The following is a 15,750-nucleotide window of genomic DNA, read 5'->3' on the forward strand; positions in this document are numbered from 1 at the left end:
AACCCTCCCATTATGGGGGGTCAGAGCTCAGGCTCCAGCCCAGACATCGACACTGAACTCTGGTATACCCCCAGCCCAAATCAGCTGAGCTGGGCCAGCCATGGCCCTACTGTTGTCTTTTATTGCAGTGTAGACATAGCCTAAGGGCCTCAGTATCTGAGTGCTTCCAGCAAAGTGTTAAGTGCTCTCAAGTCCCCCTAAAGCTAATAGGAGTTGAGAGCACTCTGCTCTTCACAGGGAACGGTCAGCACCTTCCAGCACTGGGCCCTAGCATCAGTGACCACTCTCCGTGATCAGGCCAGCATTGTTTTTGCTAAGGAATAATGGATTGGGCTTCCCATGAACTATCTTTGGAGTCTATCAGAGCCACTTTTTACTGACTCACTTCTCTTCTCCCCAGTCTCATCCCTGGCACAGGAGCTTGCAGACTGTGCCACAGTAAGGAACAAAACCAAGAGTGAAGGACCAGAATCTGCATCCATAAGGGCCCTACCATTAGGCTGGACTGATAGCGTTTAAGCTGATTCAGCAAACTGAAATAAATGGATATGAAGTAACTAGCAATCAATATAACATCCTATAATATTTGTAAATACACAAATATAGAGAGGTTCCAATTCCGTTGCTACGTTAGATTAATGTACACTAATGTGAGTGTTCTGTAACACTTGGAAATGCAAATTCTTACACTATAAAAGATCAACAGCAAAAATATCCTTCAGACTAGTTAGCTGCTGAAGATTCTGTAAAAACCAATTGATTTGGTCCACGCTCTGGGAATGGGTCCCACATGCATCCATTAAACATTCAAAATAGCATTAAACTCTCATTTATTATTCTCAGTGATGGGCAGTCTTACTCCCCCACATCCATGTATCATTTAGGCCTTTTCTACACTGCACAATTAAGTCCACCTATGTTAGGTCAATGTACAGCAACCACATTAATTACTGCGATTTTTCATGTCTACACTACCCTCCTTCTGCCAGTGGTGTGTGTCCTCACCAGGAGTGCTTGCACTGATTTAAATGTGGCAGTGTGCGGTGCTGACAGACCAGGATCTCAGCTCCACGCAGAGCCCTCAACTGTGAGCTCTGCTGCTGGGCGCTGACAGCCTGAGTTGTGAGTGCCGGGCAGCAGGGCTCGCAGCCCAGACTGTCAGCACCCAGCAGTGGTGCTCACAGTTGATGTAAGTAACGCAGTGTCTACACAGACACTGCATCACCCTAACTACATCGACCTAAGTGGTATGCCTCTCGTGGTAGTAGATTTATTATGTCGGCGTAGTGGGAGACTTACATCAGCGGGATCAACGCTGCAGAGTAGACACTTACAGAGTTAGGTCAACGTAAGCTGTTTTATGTTGACCTAACTCTGTAGTGTAAACCTGGCCTCAGATTGAGGCAGCTAATGCCATTTACATTGTACCCTGTTTGAGGTAAGGTCCTATGTTTTTGTTTGTTCTGTGAAGTGTCCAACCCAGCTAAGGTGTTGTGTAAATTATACTATAAAACCAAGAAGACTACGCATTAGATTTTTTTTTTTTGGCAGGACACTTGTCATATGTGAGGGGCTTGTGTTAAAAATATTGTTATACTTTCTGTCAAAATTACCACAGTACCAAGATCAAATGTAAACAACATGCCTGGGTTTGGTAACTGCAGAGCCCAATTCTTCCCTTTTGTAGTTAGCCTATGTTGAGAATGAAGGGAATTTCTGCATTATCTTTATGAATAATGTGTATGACTCAGTTTACCTGTTTAATGTTATGCTGCTTGTTACCTGATCTCAGGGGGTACTTGCTGAGAGTGGGGAAGGGCAGGCGATCAATGGACTAGTGTGTGTCTGTCACATAACAATAGCTGGGATGGGTGAGTGGACCTATTGGCATTTGAATAGGTATACCTGGGCAATTCAATGGCTATGCTAACTAAAGTGGCCAACCTAAGAAAATTGGTTCTGCCAGGTGGGCTGGTAACTATGCAGCAGATCACGTGGTGGGGTACTTTCATCACATGATGGCACTGATTAAGGGATCACTCGGGCCCGGAAGTTACAAAAGGAAGGGTCTATCACTGGCCATTTTGGAGAATGGAAGGACTCTGATTGCAGGGGTGTGACTGAGGTTCCAGGGGAGCCACACTGAGGTTACTCCAAACTGTAAAGAATGGGGCAGACCATCCCCAAAGTTGGTGGATATTCCAATAATTAGATTTATCAAGCCAGCACAAAACAGTTTCTATAATACCTTACTGGTTACACAGAAGCCAAAACACAGTTCCCTTAAAGCAACCAGCCTTGGGCTTCCACCCAGAAACCCAAGTCAAATATGGTGAGGATTACTGAAAATCTTATTCATCACAGAAGAAAGTTCTACCAATCCCAAAGGATTGGACACATCACCTCCCAGGTTAATGAATATTTCAGATCTTACCCAAATACACACTTGAAGCCAATTCTTATTAACTAAACTAAAATTTATTTAAAAAGAAAAGAAAGAGAATATTGGTTAAAAGATCAGTATATGTACAGACATGAGTACAGGGCTGAGATCAGTTTTATAGTAGAGATGGTGAGCTTTGTAGTTGCAAAGAATTCTTTCAGAATAAGTCCATATGTTATAGTCCAACATTCATATCCAGGGTGATTCAGGTGGGACTGGAGATCTCAGTCTTACGACTTAAGCTTCCCTGCATAAAGCATCAAGCAAATCTGAGATAAAAAGGATCAGGACCCAAGGGTTTTTTATACAGTTCCAGGCTGTCTCTGGACAGCTCAGAGTCCTTAGGTAAACAATAGTCAATTATCGAGACTTTGAAGTAGACCTATTTCCTAAGCATCATTGTTAATTAGCTACTCAGATTAACATAAGGCAATACTAGTGTTTTTTGTACTGTGGATAACTGTTAAGTTTTCATCGTTTTTCTTTTGCTAACTGAAAAGTTATTTTAAGCATTTCTCCCAAAATGGATTCTTTAATCTTAGCTGTTAAGAAATGGAGAATACAGATTTCCCTTTCTTTCGAATGATGTGAAACATTTATTGTGGACGTTAGCCACCCGGACTCATTCTCTGAAATCTTGTGTTGACAAGGTATAATATTCTCTTAGTTGTTGAGTGGAAAAGAGCTTCTCTTTAATATTGCATTAAAGAGTGCATGAAGAACAGTCTTGGATGATGAGGTCTTCTGTTTAATCTCACAGCTCCTCTCCACTCCACCTGGATAATACACGGTACTTCATCTGCATTTCACAGCTGACTTCTAGAGGTGTAAGAGCTTGGCCTCCATGCCTGTGCTCTTCTTGACCTCTCTCAGACTGCCAGCAAGTACTAGTGTTTTTTGTACTGTGGATAAATTCCCATTAACAATGTGACTGAGATTGAAAATTCATTAGACATATATAAAACCTATTTGATTTTGTCACTGCTATAGGGGACTGCCTTTAAACTGGCCTTTTAAAAGTTAAAAGCCCATTTACATAAGAACATAAGAATACAATAGCATTCAACATCCCTGTGATGGGAAGAACATCTCAACTGCCCAACACTGTGGCCTTTAATTTCAAAAGGGGGAACTATACAAAAATGAGGGGGTTAGTTAGACAAAAGTTAAAAGGTACAGTGACTAAAGTGAAATCCCTGCAAGTTGCATGGGCCCTTTTTAAAGACACCATAATAGAGGCCCAACTTCAATGTATACCCCAAATTAAGAAAAACAGTAAAAGAACTAAAAAAGAGCCACCGTGGCTTAACAACCATGTAAAAGAAGCAGTGAGAGATAAAAAGACTTCCTTTAAAAAGTGGAAGTCAAATCCTAGTGAGGCAAATAGAAAGGAGCACAAAACACTGCCAACTTAAGTGCAAGAGTGTAATAAGAAAAGCCAAAGAGGAGTTTGAAGAACGGCTAGCCAAAAACTCCAAAGGTAATAACAAAATGTTTTTTAAGTACATCAGAAGCAGGAAGCCTGCTAAACAAACCAGTGGGGCCCCTTGACGATCAAAATTCAAAAGGAGCGCTTAAAGATGATAAAGTCATTGCGGAGAAACTAAATGGATTCTTTGCTTCAGTCTTCACGGCTGAGGATGTTAGGGAGATTCCCAAACCTGAGCTGGCTTTTGTAGGTGACAAATCTGAGGAACTGTCACAGATTGAAGTGTCACTAGAGGAGGGTTTTGGAATTAATTGATATAAACTCAACATTAACAAGTCACCGGGACCAGATGGCATTCACCCAAGAGTTCTGAAAGAACTCAAATGTGAAGTTGCGGAACTATTAACTAAGGTTTGTAACCTGTCCTTTAAATCGGCTTTGGTACCCAATGACTGGAAGTTAGCTAATGTAACGCAATATTTAAAAAGGGCTCTAGGGGTGATCCTGGCAATTACAGACCGGTAAGTCTAACGTCGGTACCGGGCAAATTAGTTGAAACAATAGTAAAGAATAAAATTGTCAGACACATAGAAAAACATAAACTCTTGAGCAATAGTCAACATGGTTTCTGTAAAGGGAAATCGTGTCTTACTAATCTATTAGAATTCTTTGAAGGGGTCAAACAAACATGTGGACAAGGGGGATCCGGTGGACATAGTGTACTTAGATTTCCAGAAAGCCTTTGACAAGGTCCCTCACCAAAGGCTCTTACGTAAATTAAGCTGTCATGGGTTTAAAAGGAAAAGGTCCTTTCATGGATGAGAACTGGTTAATGGACAGAGAACAAAGGGTAGGGGAATTAATGGTTAATTCTCAGAATGGAGAGGGGTAAACTAGTGGTGTTCCCAAGGGTCAGTCCTAGGACCAATCCTATTCAATTTATTCATAAATGATCTGGAGAAAGGGGTAAACAGTGAGGTGGCAAAGTTTGCAGATGATACTAAACTACTCAAGATAGTTAAGACCAAAGCAGATTGTGAAGAACTTCAAAAAGATCTCACAAAACTAAGTGATTGGGCAACAAAATGGCAAATGAAATTTAATGTGGATAAATGTAAAGTAATGCACATTGGAAAAAATAACCCCAACTATACATACAACATGATGGGGGCTAATTTAGCTACAACGAGTCAGGAAACAGATCTTGGAGTTATCGTGGATAGTTCTCTGAAGATGTCCACGCAGTGTGCAGAGGCGGTCAAAAAAGCTAACAGGATGTTAGGAATCATTAAAAAGGGGATAGAGAATAAGACTGAGAATATATTATTGCCCTTATATAAATCCATGGTACGCCCACATCTCGAATACTGTGTACAGATGTGGTCTCCTCACCTCAAAAAAGATATTCTAGCACTAGAAAAGGTTCAGAAAAGAGCAACTAAAATGATTAGGGGTTTAGAGAGGGTCCCATATGAGGAAAGATTAAAGAGGCTAGGACTCTTCAGTTTGGAAAAGAGAAGACTAAGGGGGGACATGATAGAGTTATATAAAATCTTGAGTGATGTTGAGAAAGTGGATAAGGAAAAGTTATTTACTTATTCCCATAATACAAGAACTAGGGGTCACCAAATGAAATTAATAGGCAGCAGGTTTAAAACAAATAAAAGGAAGTTCTTCTTCACGCAGCGCACAGTCAACTTGTGGAACTCCTTACCTGAGGAGGTTGTGAAGGCTAGGACTATAACAATGTTTAAAAGGGGACTGGATAAATTCATGGTGGCTAAGTCCATAAATGGCTATTAGCCAGGATGGGTAAGAATGGTGTCCCTAGCCTCTGTTCGTCAGAGGATGGAGATGGATGGCAGGAGAGAGATCACTTGATCATTGCCTGTTAGGTTCACTCCCTCAGGGGCACCTGGCATTGGCCACTGTCGGTAGACAGATACTGGGCTAGATGGACCTTTGGTCTGACCCGGTACGGCCTTTCTTATGTTCTTATGTTCTTATGTAATTGCCTGTTTTCTACCATTTGCAGGTGATTTGTTACACATTTCAAAGAGAAATCAATACAGTGATATCACTATATTTAAGGTTTATTTAAATGTTAAGATGTCCTTCTGATCTCTGAATTAACAGAATACAGCATAGACAGGAACCATTTGGTTACACTGTTAACCTCTAACAATATATATCTAAAGACACAAAAATTATCTACCAATATGTCCCTAAAGGTTGAATTTGGGTCATTTATCCTGCAGGATGCTTACCACTTTCTGGCCATGTGTCACAGAGAAAAAGACTCAGATTCTATATTTAGAAGAGAAGCCATGAACTGCAGGAGGGTGATCCTGGACACGCTAAAGGACACTGATCAAATCCTAAAGAATGTTTGAGTGATGAGGAAACTGAGGCAGGAAGTGGAGTATAGAGATTTTATTGTTTTGTCTGGATCTGTATATTTCTTGTGCTGTCTTAAATAAAGAGTGATTGTGTTCGGAATCCTTTTGCAAAATGTATGTTTTGTGCTTCAATTACCACGTGCCCCTGGAGAGGTAAACTGTAAACCAGAGTGCCCACAAGGTTGGAGCTCTGCGAAAACACGTGCTTAAGCTGGCACTTAGTAAGCTGGCACTAATTTCTGGGCCTATACAGTTAGACCCAGGTCTCAGCTCTCAGAAGAAGATGCTAGACAAAGGATCGGCACTCTGTGTGTGTTCCTGGAGACTTGGAGGCAATGCCTGTACTCTGCTCAGACTCTGGGAGCTTGAGAGCATATACGTCCAGTGTGACGGGATCCAACACAGCAATCTGGTAAGTGTCCAGCAGGGGAAGCTTGATCAGGGGTGTGACTCCATTACTGCAGTCAATGGGAAGTTAATGGGAATTGTGTCTGAGAGATTTGACCTAAGTGTAACTGATTTAAATACATAAGAGTTCTGTAGATTAGATATGTAAAAAAAGAGAGATACAAGTAGAATAATATATAGATTGTTACTCCCTTTGCTGCAGATTGGTTTCCCACTTGGAGCAGAGTCAGGGTAAGTTCTCAGGGTATGTAATTTGTTTGTTCATATGTACGCAAGTCCTATTTCCTCAAACGGGCACAACACCCCTGCCCTGTCTCCAGAAGCAGTCTGTTCCTTCTTCCAGTTCTACCAGAACCTCTTACTGAGGTTCTGGATGCACTTTTCCTTGCATCTTCTGATCTAAGATACCCCATCCGTGGACTCAAAGTCATTAGGTCCTCCTCGTCAACTGCCTCCTGGCACTGGCCAAGATGGCCATCCATCACTCCAAGAGGAGGAAGCTGGACGGGGGAGGGGTTCTCTGCAACTGTGGGGCCTATTTCTGTTCCCTTGTTTGTCGTGTCTGTGGGCAGAGACACTCTGGATAGTGTCCACTGACTCCTTAGATGCCTTTGAGAAGCAGTGGGTGCTGTCCAGGGTTCTCTGCTTGGTGTCCACTTCTGGGTGCCTGACTTTCAACCTTTGACATCAGTGACCCTAACAGCATCTTAATGCAAGAGGGCAAGGGACTCATTAGTATCTGGTAGTGAATCAGCTGGCCTGACCAGTTGAATGTACCCCAGCTCACTAATGTCATAACCTGTATTTAAAAGGTGTCATGTAAGATATCAATAGAAAGCTAATAACATACTAATCATTAATATTATTGCATGGTGTATATATGGAGCATAGACTCAGAATTACGAACATATTGGAGATCATGTTATCAAAGTGTGTCTGCCAGGCAGGGCTAAAGTTGCCTCCACCCTGGACAAAGGAATGTGGTTCTGCCACCTTGAAGGTATCTCCAAGTTGCATTAAGAGACAACGGGAATGCAAATTACATAGACGGTAAACATGACCATCCAGACAACAGCGGGAGGAGATTTCAGGAAACGGATCAGTTTGCATTTTAGCAAAACGCCAGCAAGAGAAGAAACCAGCATGGAACTTCTTTCACCAGGAGACTCCATGTTGCCTTCCTCACAGCTTGAATGAACTTCACTCTGGCAGGTAATCCTCAGAAGAATCCATTTCAAAGGTCCGCTGGACTATAAAGGGAGGGGAAAAGAACCCCAAGTTAGCTTTCACGTAAGAAGATAAAGGAACCGAGCACTTTGGATGTGGTGGGAGATCCTGACCAGAGGGGTTGGTCAGCCTCTTGCTGAAATATAGATTGGTATGGAAATCACCTTGAACAAAGGCTGAAGCTTGTTTTGTTAAGTCTGAGCCTCTAGAAAGTGTTTTCCTTTTTATTGGCTTGTGACCAGTTCTAACTCTATCCCTTATACTTGAATCATATAAAATCCTATCTCCTTTTGTTAAATTAACTTGTGTTACTTTCGATCTAAACCAACCCAGTACTGTATTTGATTTAAAGTGAATATTAACTCCAGTTAATATGGCAAGCTGCTGGGTACAGTATATTTTAAGGAACAAACAAACCTTAATATCTTTCTGAATTGTCCAGGAGAGGGCTGGCTGTTGCAAAGCACATGGTTTGGGGAAAATTTGGGACTTTGCTGGGATCACGTTGCCAGAGTGTGGCTGGATGTGGCTGCTGGAATCAGAATTGCTGAGTCAGAGCTGTTTAACACACAGGCACTTGGTGCAGGCTCACATGCTGGCTGGGAGCCTCCAGACAAAAAGTGTTACAGCAGCAGAACATTTTGAGGCATTTAGGATTTCAGGGAAGGCAGTGATACAACCCCTCGCTGGTCTGGACAGCACCCCAGAAATGAAACCCTCACTCCTGTTTCTGTTTTTCTCTTCGTTGTTCCATGCACTTAGCTGTAGCCTGGGCTTAGCAGTTCCTTCCCCTTAGCTGAAGTGGGGGTGGAGGCTTAGTTTTGGGCAGGCCTAGACCTGCTGTGTCAAATGTGCAAATAGAAGCAGTCAGAACCTCCAAGACCTCATACAAGTCTAACTGATGAATAAAATCCGTGCCTCCTTTCCTGCCTCAGCCCCTGTACTTTTCACCTGGGAAATCCCTAGTCCAAGGTGCTCATTGAGACCACATGGCCTAGAAAAGTGAACTTGGGCATCTACCCTTCTTTTTTGCAGCTGCTTTGCAAAACAAAGGAACCTCAGAGCTTCAACAGTCAGACAAAGGAGTGTGCTTTAACCCTCACAATAGCCTTAGTGATTCTCTGGAGGTGGTTACAGCATGGCATCTTTAACTCTTTCTAAGGCAAGTTTCATCCTGGGTTCTCATACATCAATGACTCCTAATGTGCAAGCCATTGTTTGCCATAACAATTTAGATATGTCATTTACATTATATATTTGTATTCCTGACAGGGGCAGCTCCAGGCCCCAGCACGCCAAGCGTGTGCTTGGGGCAGCATGCCGCGGGGGGCGCTCTGCGGAGGGTCTTCTGGTCCCGCGGCTCCGGTGGAGCATCCGCAGGCACGCCTGCGGGAGGTCCACCGGAGCTGCAGGACCGGCGACCGGCAGAGCACCCCCCGAGGCGTGCTGCCATGCTTGGGGCTGCGAAATGGCTAGAGCCGCCCCTGATTCCTGAATAGATCTAACGATTGGCTTTGTTGAGGTTACACAAATGTAAAAGAGCCAAATCCAACCTAGTACTTGTAAAAATATGTGCTGTCAGTCAGCTTCCTACTAGCTGTGCATCTCCAATCTGTGGCAAGCCAGTTCCTCCACCCAAGGTTATAATAAATGTATCCTCTTGCAACTAGTTTTTACATGGGAGACTGTTAGGCATTGTGTTTCCTCATGGGGGAAAAACATGTATCTGCCCTCTGCCCTCTTGGAATTATTGTATCTAAAATGCAGAAAAATGCAGATGGAATTTTGCACTTGTTGGAAGGATGGCCGCTTACTCAGCTCACAACAAAGTGCATTCAAATCATTTTTCAAACTACTCATGTTCTTGCCTGAGTGCATTGGGCCCTGTCAGCCTGTAAATGGTATGTGTGCGTGTGAGAAGCCGAGGGAGCACAGCACACTGCTGTCTTGTAATTTGATGTGCAGCTCCATAGCCCTTTAAGACCTAAACGTCACTGACCTTTTCAGTATATGACAAAGATCCAAAACGAGGTACACAACCAATACTAATAGCAGACTAAGTTTGTGATGATATCGGGTTCATTTCTTTAAAGGTTACCTACAAATGAAGAAAAAATTGTGTTTGTGCCCTTTTTTGCTTGTTTACATTATATAGAAAAGGCCTGGAAGGGGTTTTGGCTTAGAGTAGTTTTGTTTTTATCTTGCTTGTGTGACAAAGTTCCTCCTCTACCTTGGTGGGTCCTGCGCTTATTGGCAGATTTGCTCACCTCAGTGATCTTCGCCTCTGGTGGAACCCACAGTCTGGGTCAACTCCTCCTGTGTCTGATCAGGAGTTGGGAGGTTTGGGAGGAACCCGGACCCACCCTCTACTCTGGGTTCCAGCCCAGGGCCCTGTGGATTGCAGCTGTCTATAGGGCCTCCTGTAACAGCTGCATGACAGCTACAACTCCCTGGGCTACTTCCCCATGGCCTCCTCCTAACACCTTCTTTATCCTCACCACAGGACCTTCCTCCTGGTGTCTGATAACGCTTGTACTCCTCAATCCTCCAGCAGCGCAGCACAGCACTCCCACTCCCTTTCAGCTCCTTGCGCCTCTTGCTCCCAGCTCCTTACACGCGAATCTCACTGACTAATTGGAAGGCTTTTAACTAGTTCCAGCCAGCCCTTGATTGGCTTCAGGTGTCCCAATCAATGTAGCTATCTCCACTGCCTTCTAGAAAGATCTTAATTTGCCCCAGGTGTCTTGATTAACCTGGAGCAACTGCTATTTGGTTACCATGGTACCAGGGATTTGTGTAGCCTGGGGCTAACATACCTGTTCCTCACTACTTTACTGTAGCCATCTGGCCTTGCCCCATCACACTTGTTATTGCCCTAAAAATATCAGAGCTTTCAAATATGGTCTGCCCTGGGTTAGTTTGAGGTCTCAGATATCACTATCACTGTAACTCTTGTTCATTCCCGCCTTGAAAACCATCCCACCCCACCTTTGTCTGTCTGTCTTTCTCTAATCTAATTTACGCCCCCAGTTCTATAATGAGCTCCTCGTGAGCAGCCCTGCTCCTTTTGTGTCCAGATCTCCTGCTGTATAAGATCTCACTCTGATACAGAATTAATTAACACACTCCAGGTTTATTGCTGCTGCTTACAACATGGCTTCTTCAGCCTCATGGCTTCTCAGCCAGTTCTCCAAGAGGTGTCCCTTCCCTACAAATCACCCCAGGAACAGTATGCTGCCTGAAAGTGTCTGCTAGCACTTTCATATTGTTACATCCCTTCTCTTTTAAAGAAAACTATCAAACACTCCAGCAATAACTGATCCTGTAATCTAACATCTAATGATTGTTCTTGTGGTTACTGCATTCATCATCGTTGTGATGGGTTTGGTCACAGAAACTCCCTCAAGACTGTCACTAGATGTGCTGGGATACCACTGAGAACAAACCCCCCTGCCAGAGAAAGCTTCCCTCCACTCCCCTCTTGCTGAGTTAGACACTCCATTCAGCTACAGCACAGACCAAAAGGTTGGGCCATGCCCCCTGAAGTTCACAGAAACTAAGATTAACTTAGCCCAGGGGCTTTACAGTTAACAAGGACTTTCCCAGCACCCAGTATTCAGTCTTTCTGGGAGCCTAAACCCCAAATGAATCCATTTTACCCCGTATAAAGCATATACAGGGTAAACTCAGAAATTGTCCGCCCTCTATAACATTGATAGAGAGATATGCACAGCTGTTTGCTCCCCCAGGTATTAATTACTGGCTCTGGGTTAATTAATAAGCAAAAGTGATTTTATTAAGTATAAAAAGAAGGATTTAAGTGGCTCCAAGTAATAACAGACAGAACAAAATAAGTCACCAAAGAAAATAAAGCAAAAACATGCAAGTTTTTTTTGTCCTAATACATTAAGAAACAGATTACAGGTAATATTTCACCCTCAGAGATGTTCCAATAAGCTTCTTTCACAGACTAGACTCCTTCCTATTCTGGGCCCAATCCTTTTCTGACCAACTTTGTGGTTTATGCCCTGGGTCCAGCAATCACTCACACCCCTGTAGTTACAGTCCTTTGTTCCAGTTTCTTTCAGGCATCTCTTTGGAATGGAGAGGCCATCTCTTGAGCCAGCTGAAGACAAAACGGAGAGGCTTCCAGGGCCTTTTATTTTCTCTCTCTTGTGGCGCTGAAACCCCTTTGTTCTTCTGTGCAAAATCACAGCAATAAGATGGAGTTTGTAGCCACCTGGGCAAGTCACATGTCCATGAATGATTCAGCTTTTTGCAGGCCGATGCCATTGTTTACATGTTAGTTCGAATGTTCCCAGTAAAGCTCAGATGTGGATTGGCATCTCCTAAAGTCCATTGTCAGTTAAGTGTTTCTTGATTGGGCACTTAGAATAGTCCTTTCTCAAGAAACTGACCAAATGCTTCACTGATGCTACATAGAATCAAACACATTGAGATACAAGTACATAGCCTATATTCATAACTTCAAATAAAAAAATGATACACACATACAGACAGCATAAGCATAACTAGCAAATTAAAACCTCCATGGACACCTTACTTCACCTCCTTTGTACAAGGTTGGTGCAACTATAGGACCTTGGTTGCAACAATGATCTATATCATCATAGTTCATGTCAATAATATCACAATCGTATCATTTTCTCTAGCTATAGACCTGTACAATTTGGAAGTCCATCACAGAGCAGGTCTCTCAATAATCCACCCTCAGCTAGTATGGTATGGTTCACTGGTGCCTGTCTGGTGCTGTCTTCCTTCAATCTGATCAACCACAGTCTCTAGGCTTGGTGTTGCTGGAGTTTCCACCAAGACACCCCTTTCCTCTTGTCTTTCCTCAGGCATTCCCCTGACATTGTCCATTTCTAACAACTTTGGCTCAGAATTCTCCTGCTGTAGAGCCATTAGCTGTGTGTTGTCCATACTGTCCTTTAGAGGTTTCTTCTATTTTCCAGAGATGCCTATAGCTATGCCTCACTATCTGCACTATTTGCACTTGATATGATCTTTGGTTTCCTGGTTGCACCACTGTAGCTTTGTGCCAGAACTTAATGGTTAATGGTTGTACCGGTATATGCGCTTTTTCACCCAGATTCAGATCTGACAGATCTCTTGCAGATCTGTTGTAATAGAACACTTCTCTGTTTTATTGGTTTCTCCATAGTTCACCAAATGAAGCACCTGAGTACCCAGACTCAAACAATCTTCTGCTGTCAGCAAGAGTGATAAGCCAGAGAATGAAGACAATCTTTGGGCCGGACTTGAATTTAGGTCTTGTAAGGGAGTATTCCTCTGATCTAGTAGTGCTAGGTATGGGTCAGCCTTTGCAGGTTTTCCTTTTTTTTCAACAGTTTCTTAGCAGTTTTTACTGTTGATTCCACTTTGCTTCTGCTTTGAGGTTACCCCAGTGAAGATATTGTGTGATCAAAATTCAAGTCCTTACTGAATCTTCAGAACTCTCCTGAAACAAACTGTGGTCTGTTAGAAGAAGACATGATATCTGGTATCCCATACTGTGCGTAGTATGCTTTCATCTTTCATATGACTTCCCTAGATCCTGTGTCTGGTCAATAGTCTATCTCCCAGAAATGGGAAAAATAGTCTACAATAATCATGTATCCATTGTCTCCAAAGGTAAACAGATCCACTCCCATATATGCCCATGGTCTATCTGGAACTTTGTGTTGCCACAGGGTCTCGTTCAGTTGATAGTCTTCCCAGGATCTGCATACATCACACTCTTCCATGAAGTCTATAAGTGCTCATTCATTCCTGGACAGTATATAGTCTCTCAGGCTCGCCTTAAGCAACTTTCAGTTCCCAAGTGTGATGAATGAACTTTGTGCATAATTTATTTCCTAAGAGCTGCTGAAATAACTGCTCTTTCTCACTGAAATATAATGCCATTCTGTACACACAACTTGTCTCCTATCTGAAAGAACAGTGTTATCTCTTTAGGTACTTGGTGTTTGTTGCTAGCCATCCTTGTAGGATCATGCATTTCAATACCTCTAGCATTCCGTCTTGCTCTGTATTTCTCTCAGCCTTTCTTCTGAAATAGATAAGTACTGTACCATATTTATTGCCTCCCCTTATCCTCTACAGATCCCTCCTTGCTGGATTCTGGTAGGTATGCATGGTTTAAGGTGTCTGCCAACACCAAGTCTTTGCATGGGTGTGACATTGTCTGATTAAAATATGACCACCTAGATCTTTGTTGCAACCAGTTATATATTTGCAGCAAATATTGTACAAAGGCTATTGAGTGAGGTGTCTATGAAAAGGTTATGATTTGCTGGTTATGACTATGCTATTTGTATGCATGTTTCATTTTTGTATTTAAAGTTATGAGTAATTGGCTCTATACCTGAATTTCAAATGTTTGCTCCTGGCGTAACACCCACAAAGTAATTAGCCAGCACATATTGGAGGGACTATGCAAACTGAGTGGCCCATCAGAAGAACATTTAACTGACAGTGGACCATTGGAGATGCCCATCTACACTTAATGAAATTTCCTGCTGTGACTAGGCGAAATGCATGGATATGTGATTTGCTCATGTGACTCCAAACTCCATCTTCTTGATGTAATTTTCCACAGTAAGAACAATGGGATGCCCTCCACATGGCAAAAGCTATAAAAGGCCCTGGAAACATCTCAATTTTGTCTTCAATCCTGCTTCTTACCTCTGGAGGAACTTTGCTACAAACTGAAGCTCTGAACAAAGGACTGAATAACCCATCCAAGCTGTGGATGTACTCCAGAGATTTGACTTAAGCCAGCAGTTTATTCCATCACTGCTACAAGCCTGAACCAAGACCTTTGCTATTACTGAATGTAATTGACTCCTTTAACCAATTTTAACTCTCACCTTTCTTTCTTTTTATAAACCTTTAGATTTTAGATACCAAAGAATTGGCATCAGCATGATTTTTGGGTAAGATCTAAGTTATATATTGACCTGGTTGTGTAGCTGGCCCTTTGGGATCAGCAGAGCCTATTATTTGATGAGACTGGTTGTAAAGAACCACTCATCTCTGAATCCTGTGTTTTTGGGGGTGATATAAGAACTGGAATGCCTGAGGAAACTGCCTTTATGTTCTTGTTAGCCACTGTGGTGAAACAGGAGTTTACTTTTGTGGCTGGTTTGGTATATCTTATAAAAGAATAACAACCAGTTTTGGGTTGTTTGCCCTATTCCTCAGCAGTTTGTCCTGAATTTGGCATCCTCAGTTGTGACCCACTAAGGCACAGTTACAATGGGCAATACTTGATCTGTCCGTTGTACCTCTGCAGTCACATCATCATCCGCCGTAAGCACTTTGGTGCACTAAGTAATGGCGTTCTCCTAATGTTTTTGAAATGGTTATGGTCAGGCTGTATGTCCACGATGCGACCGTAAGTTTATATTAGTGAAATGTTTCTGTTCCAAAGGGTATTGCTAACAACTCTTTTTTCAATTGGAGCATAGCCCTTCTCTGTCACAGACAATGCTCTGCTAGTGAGCTCAACAGATTGTCCGTCTTGCAGCATGGTAGCCACTACACCCGACTCAAATGCATCACATGGCAGCATCAGGGGTAGCTCTGCATTGTAATATTTCAAAATGGGAGCATTCTGTGATGCTGTATATAAGAAAGGTTACCATTTATATCACTGTTGTAATCACTGTTACACTTTATACAAGATTTATTGTAATTGTGTATCATATAAGGTGTCAATGGAAAAGTTACAAGCTACCAAGTATGATTATCCTGGTTAAATCCATGTATCATCTTTGTATCTAAAATTATGAATATTGGCTATGTATCTGTATCTTAAA

At 42.5% G+C, this 15,750-nt stretch overlaps 1 long non-coding RNA gene across 7 annotated transcripts in view; it reads left to right on the top strand.

Moving 5' to 3' along the window:
- LOC123352769 overlaps positions 1 to 15,750 on the top strand; it is a 73,248-nt gene that overhangs the window by 23,779 nt on the left and 33,719 nt on the right. Inside the window, exon 4 of one of the 7 annotated variants that reach the window (XR_006574283.1) lies at positions 6,131 to 6,371. The exons of 5 other annotated variants lie outside the window; for them this stretch is intronic. This is a non-coding gene — a long non-coding RNA (uncharacterized LOC123352769). Of the gene's footprint in view, positions 1 to 400; positions 423 to 6,130; positions 6,372 to 15,750 lie in introns of those variants that run through there. One more of the 7 variants, XR_006574290.1, reaches the window with a different exon arrangement.

This window comes from Mauremys mutica, chromosome 1 (assembly GCF_020497125.1).
Source record: "Mauremys mutica isolate MM-2020 ecotype Southern chromosome 1, ASM2049712v1, whole genome shotgun sequence".
Taxonomy (NCBI): Eukaryota; Metazoa; Chordata; order Testudines; family Geoemydidae; genus Mauremys; species Mauremys mutica.